Here is an 8,625-nt window from a genome sequence, read left to right on the forward strand (position 1 = left end):
TCATGTTGACTTGTTGAGTCAACATTTTGTTCTGAGCCAATATGGCATTCAGAGCATCAATTTCAAGAACTCTCTTCCTTTGAGGCATCCCATTACTCACGAAATTCCTCTCAGAAGTATACATGAATTGGTTATTTGCAACCATGTCAATGAGTTATTGAGCTTCTGCAGGTGTTTTCTTTAGGTGAATGGATCCATCTACAGAATGGTCCAGTGACATCTTAGAGAACTCAGATAGACCATAATAGAATATATCCAGAATGGTCCACTCTGAAAGCATGTCAGAAGGACACCTTTTGGTCATCTGCTTGTATCTTTTCCAAGCTTCATAGAGGGATTCACCATCTTTTTGTTTGAAAGTCTGAACATCCACTCTAAGCTTGTTTAGCTTTTGAGGAGGAAAGAACTTAGCCAAGAAGGCCGTGACCAGCTTATCCCAAGAGTCCAGGCTATCTTTGGGTTGTGAGTCCAACCATGTTCTAGCTCTGTCTCTTACAGCAAAAGGGAAAAGCATGAGCCTGTAGACTTCAGGATCTACTCCATTAGTCTTAACAGTTTCACAGATCTGTAAAAACTCAGTTAAAAACTGGTAGAGATCTTCTGATGGAAGTCCATGAAACTTACAGTTCTGTTGCATTAGAGCAACCAGTTGAGGTTTCAGCTCAAAATTGTTTGCTCCAATGGTAGGGATTGAGATGCTTCTTCCATCAAACTTGGAAGTAGGTGTAGTGTAATTGATGAATGGATTTTTGATGGTCTAGAATTTCACAAATGAATTCTCGTTGCAAGTATAGTTCCTAAACCAAACAATAATCTTTTCATACAAAAAGTTGTTTGTCACTAAAACAAACCCATAAATTTATAAACCAAGTATTGAAACCTCGGATCGTTCTCCCTAGGAATTACAATAAAGTGTCTTGTTATTGGTTGTGAGTTATTTTGGGGTTTTGATATGAAGCATGAAAGATAAATGGCAAGGAAGTAAACTAAGGCCTAAAAAGGTCTTGGCAAGGGTTGGTAGTCAAGGATTTCTATCCTAATTACTAACCACAATATCAGAATTGGCAAGGATTAATCTCATTAAATCATCCTCTAACTAGTAGTAAAGGAAAGTCAAATGAGCTATATCAATCCTGGTCCATAAGTCCTAACTCTCCACTAATTCAATTAGTGAGAACTAGAGTAAATGGCTCCCAATCATCAATTACTTGGACATTAGTAACTCAAGAGTTCCTAAGTTACCTTTCCAAGCCAAGAGTATAAAATTCTACTCTAAAATCCAACCAAGCATTTCATCAAACACTTGGAAGGCATAAAAGGAAAGCATAGTAAATCAACAACAAGAACAAAATCTAACAACAATTATTGCAAAGAATTAACAACAACAATCAAAAGAAACACATTTATTATGAATTACCTTGATTGAATTGAAAGAGAGTAGAAGAAACAAAAGTAGATCTACAACAAAACACAAGATCAACATAAAGGAAATTACAACAAAAGAATAGAGGAAGATGAATGTAACAACAAAGAATTGAAAGGTAGAAGTAGAAGAAAGCAAAGATTAAAACCTAGATCTAAGAACTAATCCTAATCTTAATCCTAATCCTAGAGAGAAGTGAGAGCTTCTCTCTCTAGAAACTAACTCTAACTACTAAACTATGACTAATGGTAACTAACTTCTAAATTATGAAAAGTCTCCCTATTCCCCCTTCAATACTTGGCTTAAATAGCATCAGAAATAAGTTGGATTGGGCCCACAAAGCTTTAGAATTTGCTGGCCACGTTTTGCTTTAAGTGAACCATATGGCAGCAACGGCGCGTGCGCGTACTATGCGCGTACGCGTCACCATGCGCGGTTCAACCATAGCAAGTCTTATATCATTTCGAAGTCCCAGATGTTAACTTTCCAACCCAACTGGAACCGCATCATTTGGACCTCTGTAGCTCAAGTTATGGTCGATTAAGTAAGAAGAGGTCGGCTTGACAGCTTTTGCGATTCCTACATTTCTTCATGAGTTCTCCATTTCTGCATGCTTTTCCTTCATTCCCTTTATCCAATCTTTGCCTCCTAAATCTGAAATCACTTAACAAACATATCAAGGCATCTAATGGAATCAAAGGTAAATTAAATTTAGCTATTTTAAGACCTAAAAAGCATGTTTTCACTCTTAAGCACAATTAAAGGAGAAGTTATAAAATCATGCTATTTCAATGGATAAATGTGGGTAAAAGGTTATAAAATCTCCTAAATCAAGTACAAGATAAACCCTACAAATGGGGTTTATCAGTAATCACCAAGCATCCTCCTTGCATTATTATTTTTGGCTGCCATCTCCTCTTCTTTTTCAAAAATTTCTGTAAGGTTGTCTCTGGATTGTTGTAATTTAGCTTCTCTTAGTTTCCTCTTCAGAGTCCTTTCAGGTTCAGGATCTGCTTCAACAAGAATATTCTTGTTCTTGCTCCTGCTCATATGAAAAAGAAGAGAATAGAAAATAATAATAGGGATCCTCTTTACCACAGTAGAGAGATTCCTTTATGTTAGTAGAAGAAAAAGGGAATAGAAGAAGGGAAAGGTAAGAATCCAAACACAAGAGTGAAGATAGGTTCAGATTCTTGAGATGAAGAGAAGTGTTAGTAAATAAATAAATAAATAGAAGAAGACGAGGGGGAGAGAATTTGAAAATTTATTTTGAAAAGGGTTAGTGATTTTCGAAAATTAAGAGAAGAAATAAAATTAAAATTAAAATTTGAAACAATTAATTAATTAAAAGAATTTTGAAAAAGAAAGAGATGATTTTCAAAAATTAGAGAGGGAAAAGTAGTTAGGTGGTTTTGAAAAAGATAAGAAACAAACAAAAAGTCAATTAGCTAGTTGAAAAAGATTTGAAAATCAATTTTGAAAAGATAAGAAGTTAAAAAAGATATTTTGAAATCAAATTTTTGAAAAAGATAAAAAGATATGATTGAAAAAGATATTTTGAAAAAGATTTGATTTTTAATATTAAAATTTGATTACTTGACTAACAAGAAACTATAAGATATGATTCTAGAATTTAAAGATTGAACCTTTCTTAACAAGAAAGTAACAAACTTCAAATTTTTTAATCAATCACATTAATTGTTAGTAAAGTTTTCAAAATTTTGAAATAAAGATAAGAAAAAGATTTTGAAAATAAATTTTAAAATTTCAAAAATAATAAAAAATGAAAAAGATAAGATTTTTAAATTTGAAAATTTGACTTGACTTGTAAGAAATAGCTAAGTTTTAAAAAATTTTTGACTAAGTCAATCCAATTTTCGAAATTTATGAGCAAAATAAGGAAAAGATAAATTTTTTTTGAATTTTTAATGATGAGAGAGAAAAACAATAACAATGACCCACAATATGAAAATTATGAATCAAAACAGAAAAACTTAAGATCAAAACTAATAATGCATACAAGAATACTATGAATGTCAAGATGAATACCAAGAACACTTTAAAGATCATGATGAACATCAAGAACATATTTTTGAAAAATTTTTGATGCAAAGAAAACATGCAAAACACCAAACTTAGAAATCTTTAATGCTTAGACACTATGAATGCAAAAATGCACATGAAAAACAACAAAAGACACAAAACAAGAAAACATCAAGATCAAACAAGAAGACTTACCAATAACAACTTGAAGATCATGAAGAATGCAATGCATGAATTTTCGAAAAAGGCTAGAAAAAGGATGAACATGCAATTGACACCAAACTTAAAATTAGACTTACGACTCAAACAAGAAACACAATTTTTTTATTTTTATGATTTTATAGAATTTTTGTATATATTTTCAAAATTTTATAGGAAAAAGAAGATAAGAAATTCAAAATTTTTAATAAGAATTCCAGGAATCTTTCAATGTTAGACTAAAGCTCCAATCCAGGGGTTGGACATGGCTTAATAGCCAGCCAGCTTTAGGATATAAATCAGGCATGCAACAGCTGATACTTCATCCAACTCCATATACATGCCTTTTATGTTGACAAGTGGAAGCCTCAATCCAAAAGAATTTGAATATGGCTTTACAGCCAGCCAGGCTTCAACATGTTACCATGAAACTCTAGAATTCATTCTTAAAAATTTAGAATAATTTTTGAAAACAAAAGGAAAAATTTTTTTGAAATATTTTTGAAAAATTTTTGAAAATAAAACAAAAAGAAAATTACCTAATCTGAGCAACCAGATGAACCGTCAGTTGTCCAAACTAGAATAATCCCCGGCAACGGCGCCAAAAACATGGTGCACGAAATTATGATCTCTAATAATGGCATTCAACTTGATATGTGCGTTTATAACTCAGAACTTTCTTCACAACTTCGCACAACTAACCAGCAAGTGCACTGGGTCGTCCAAGTAATAAACCTTATGTGAGTAAGGGCCGATCCCACGGAGATTGTTGGTATGAAGCAAGCTATGGTCATCTTGTAAATCTCAGTTAGGCGGATAATAAATGGTTATGGAGTTTTCGAATAATAATAATAAATAAACAGAAAATAAAGATAGAAATACTTATGTAAATCATTGGTGAGAATTTCAGATAAGTGTATGGAGATGCTTTGTCCCAGTTGGATCTCTACTTTCCTACTGCCTTCCTTCAATCCTTCTTACCCCTTTCCATGGCAAGATGTATGTAGGGCATCACCGTTGTCAATGGCTACATCCCATCCTCTCAGTGAAAAAGGTCCAAATGCTCTTGTCACAGCACAACTAATCATCTGTCGGTTCTCGATTATGTCGGAATAGAATCCATTGATTCTTTTGTGTTTGTCATCATGCCCAACAATCGCGAGTTTGAAGCTCGTCACAGTCATTCAATCCCTGAATCCTACTCGGAATACCACAGACAAGGTTTAGACTTTCTGGATTCTCATGAATGCTGCTATCAATTCTAGCTTATATCACGAAGATTCTGATTAAGGAATCTAAGAGATATGCGTTTGGTCTAAGGTAGAACGGAAGTGGTTGTCAGTCACGCGTTCATAGGTGAGAATGATGATGAGTGTCACGGATCATCACATTCATCATGGTGAAGTGCAACGAATATCTTAGAACAGGAATAAACTGAATTGAATAGAAAATAGTAATAATTGCATTGAAACTCGAGGTACGGCAGAGCTCCACACCCTTAATCTATGGTGTGTAGAAACTCTACCATTGAAAATACATAAGTGATGGTCCAGGCATGGCCAAATGGCCAGCCCCCATGAACGTGATCAAAGGATCATAAGGTAATCCAAAAATAATCCAAAGATGTTTAATACAATAGTAAAATGTCCTATTTATACTAGACTAGCTACTAGGGTTTACAGAAATACGTAATTGATGCAGAAATCTCCTTCCGGGACCCACTTGGTGTGTGCTTGGGCTGATCTTGAGCTTCACACGTGCAGAGACTTCTTTTGGAGTTAAACGCCAAGTTGTAACGTGTTTTTGGCGTTCAACTCTGGTTCGTGACGTGTTTCTGGTGTTTGACTCCAGAATGCAGCATGGAACTGGCGTTGAGCGCCAGTTTGCGTCATCTAATCTCGAATAAAGTATGGACTATTATATATTGCTGGAAATCTCGGGATGCTTACTTTCCAACGCCGTTGAGAGCGTGCCATTTGGAGTTCTGTAGCTCTAGAAAATCCATTTCGAGTGCAGGAAGGTCAGATTCCAACAGCATCAGCAGTCCTTTGTCAGCCTTCTTATGAGAGTTTTGCTCAAGTCCCTCAATTTCAGCCAGAAAATACCTGAAATCACAGAAAAACACACAAACTCATATTAAAGTCCAGAAATGTGAATTTAGCATAAAAACTAATGAAAACATTCCTAAAAGTAGCTGGATCCTACTAGAAACTATCTAAAAACAATGCCAAAAAGCGTATAAATTATCCGCTCATCAGTCATAATTATACTAGTAGTAGTGTTACTAATTTGCTTTCCTATTTTGTAACTAATGATATATTATATGAGCCTGTTACCTTGTTAAAATGTTATCATTTTTATGGATAATTTTTTTTAATACGTGTGTGGAATATATAGCAAGCCATTCATAACAAGCATCGATAGAAATATAAACACAACTAAAGCAGCAGATAACCAAACTCAAAATATACATCATGTACAATATCATACACAAACCCAGTCAGTTCACACCCTGTCATAGGCCACTACTAGTAAATATGTACATATATAAACATATGACACCACAAGACCTGGCCCACAGAAAAAGCCTCTAAACTGGCGCCCAGCTAGCCCTAACAACTCTAAACACTCCTAATCTCTCGGTTGTGCTAACAAAAGTGAGAGACTACACAATGTCAATGTCAACGTCAATTCTAAGCCAAAGTGACATAAAAAATGCTACTAATGATCTCTATCCTTAGTCATATATCGCCGTTAGGCAGGTTCCCGTGGGGCCCACCTGCAGACAGGTCACTCCCTGACGATAGCTACTCCTTCTCAGGATTCTCTTCCTCCTCCTCCTTTAGCGCCACTAAAATGTATTCAGTCCCACTAGATAAGTTACTACCACTGCTTCCGTCTATATAAATAGGACCATTTGCATATATTGGTGCGAGTACCTCTCCCAAAGGCACATACTGGTCCTCTAATTATACTATACAAGTGGAGAAGGTGAATAAGCGACTCCATAGGTAAATTCCACTCGGGAGGTATTGCCGGCACATGTACATTAGCTGAGTAAAACTCAGGTACGTACGTGATGCGTGATCATCTTTCCTATCTTTTCCTAGTGAATTTGCATTTAAATTATTGAGTTTAATCAAGAATTAATTATCTTTTAGCCACTATGGATGCTACTTTGAGTCTTGTGCAATTCTTTCTATTTTAGGTAGCATTTGGCTGGATTTGGAGCACAAGAATTAAAGGAGATGATCAGCGAGGAGCGATGCGTGCGCATGATTTGGAAATTTGTGCAATGACACGCGTGCGTGTACCTGACGCGTACACGTGAGAAGACCATCGACGCGTACGCGTGACTGACACGTACGCGTGACATGCGCCACGTGCAGAAAACGCAGAAAATGCTGGGGGCGATTTCTAGGCCCCATTTTGGCACTCAAGTAAGGCGCAACTCTCTGTCAAGTTAAGCGCCGATCCAGTGAAGCCAAGTGGTCCCCACGTTACAAGGCGCAGATTATTCAATTAATTCTGATTTAAATTCAAATTTAATTTTTAAAATAGGAAAAGATATTATTTTAATTTTAGAAAATAGATTTTTAAATTAATTAGGATTAGTTATAAAAAGGAGAAACTTTTCTTCTAGTAGGGGGATTCCATTAGGGGATTCTATTCTAATTTACATTCCGCACTTTACAGTTTACCTGAATCCTTATTTTTTTTCTTTCTGAACCATGAGCAACTAAACTTCTGCTGTTAAGGTTAGGAGCTCTGTCTATTGTATGGATTGACACTATTATTTTTCTATTTTAATTCATGTTTTGATTATATTTCACGAATTATTTTCGTTCTTTATCTTATGAATTTGGGTGGAACAGAAGTATGACCCTCTTTCTAATTGAGTTATTGTATAACTTGGAAAAGCTCTTTACTTGAACAACAGCTTAAAAATAATTTCTCGTAAATTCTAATTTTCTGGACTTAACGGGATACGTGACATATAATCCTCTTATATTTGGGTAATTATGATTTTTGTGGCATATAAACTGGAATTTGATCTTTACCCTCTAATTGAAATTAATTAACCAAGGAATTGGCGATTGATGAAAGTTAGAGGAGACTAGGAAGTTCTAAAGAATTAGAGTCTAGTCACATATAGTTTCCCATGAATTAAATCTTGCATGATTAAAATAGTTAGTAAGAAAAGTCAATCCAGAAAATAGATAACTCTAAAACCTTAACTGCCTTCTTCATATTGTTCTTCCCAACTTATTTACTTGCCTGTCTTTCTAATATTTTGAATTTATTGTTTAATGTTTTTGAACACCAAAACACTCTTTTCTGCTTGCCTAACTAAGTAAATCATTTAACCGTTGTTTCTTAGTCCATCAATACTCATGGGATCGACTCTTACTCACCTGAGGTATTACTTGGTACGACCTGGTGCATTTGCCGGTTAGTTTGTGGGTTATAAATTCCTCAGCAGTACGCATCTCCTGGATCAGGCTCAAATGCTGCCTGATTCATCGGCTGAGTAGCGAGAGGGTATATGGGATCATCAGAAAAAGGGTGTCCCCACGCATCGGAGTGTAACCAAGACAACGAAAACTCGTATGGTGCATCTGGGTCAAAATTTGGGCTATCAAGCGGGTGTGAAAAAGGACGGTCTCACAAAACATAAAGACATATATGATGGTGATGGTTTCAGTGGCTAAGAGAAGGCGGGATTGAATCTTAGACCCATTTTTGCTTGCTAACACTTGCTGGACTTAGAAGAAACTTTTCTGTTTTTAGCTCGTCCCTAGCCACGAGACATTTTCATTTTGTCTCGTCACTTGACACGATATATTTTTGATTTTTCATCTGAACAGTAAAAACAGAATTGAAGTAGGAAGAGAAGGAGAATATTACACCCAGATATATCCTGGTTCAGCTGCTAAGTGCAGTGCAGCCTACATCTAGTC

The 8,625-nt window shown here is 35.4% G+C and overlaps 1 non-coding gene across 1 annotated transcript; it reads left to right on the forward strand.

The window, feature by feature from the left end:
* The first annotated feature begins 274 nt into the window (after window positions 1-274).
* LOC130950973 (small nucleolar RNA R71) lies at window positions 275-382 on the forward strand. The gene has a single exon (XR_009073787.1). It is a non-coding gene; the product is annotated as a small nucleolar RNA R71 (small nucleolar RNA).
* The last annotated feature ends 8,243 nt before the right edge of the window (window positions 383-8,625 follow it).

This window comes from Arachis stenosperma, chromosome 1 (genome assembly GCF_014773155.1).
Source record: "Arachis stenosperma cultivar V10309 chromosome 1, arast.V10309.gnm1.PFL2, whole genome shotgun sequence".
NCBI classification, from domain to species: Eukaryota; Viridiplantae; Streptophyta; class Magnoliopsida; order Fabales; family Fabaceae; genus Arachis; species Arachis stenosperma.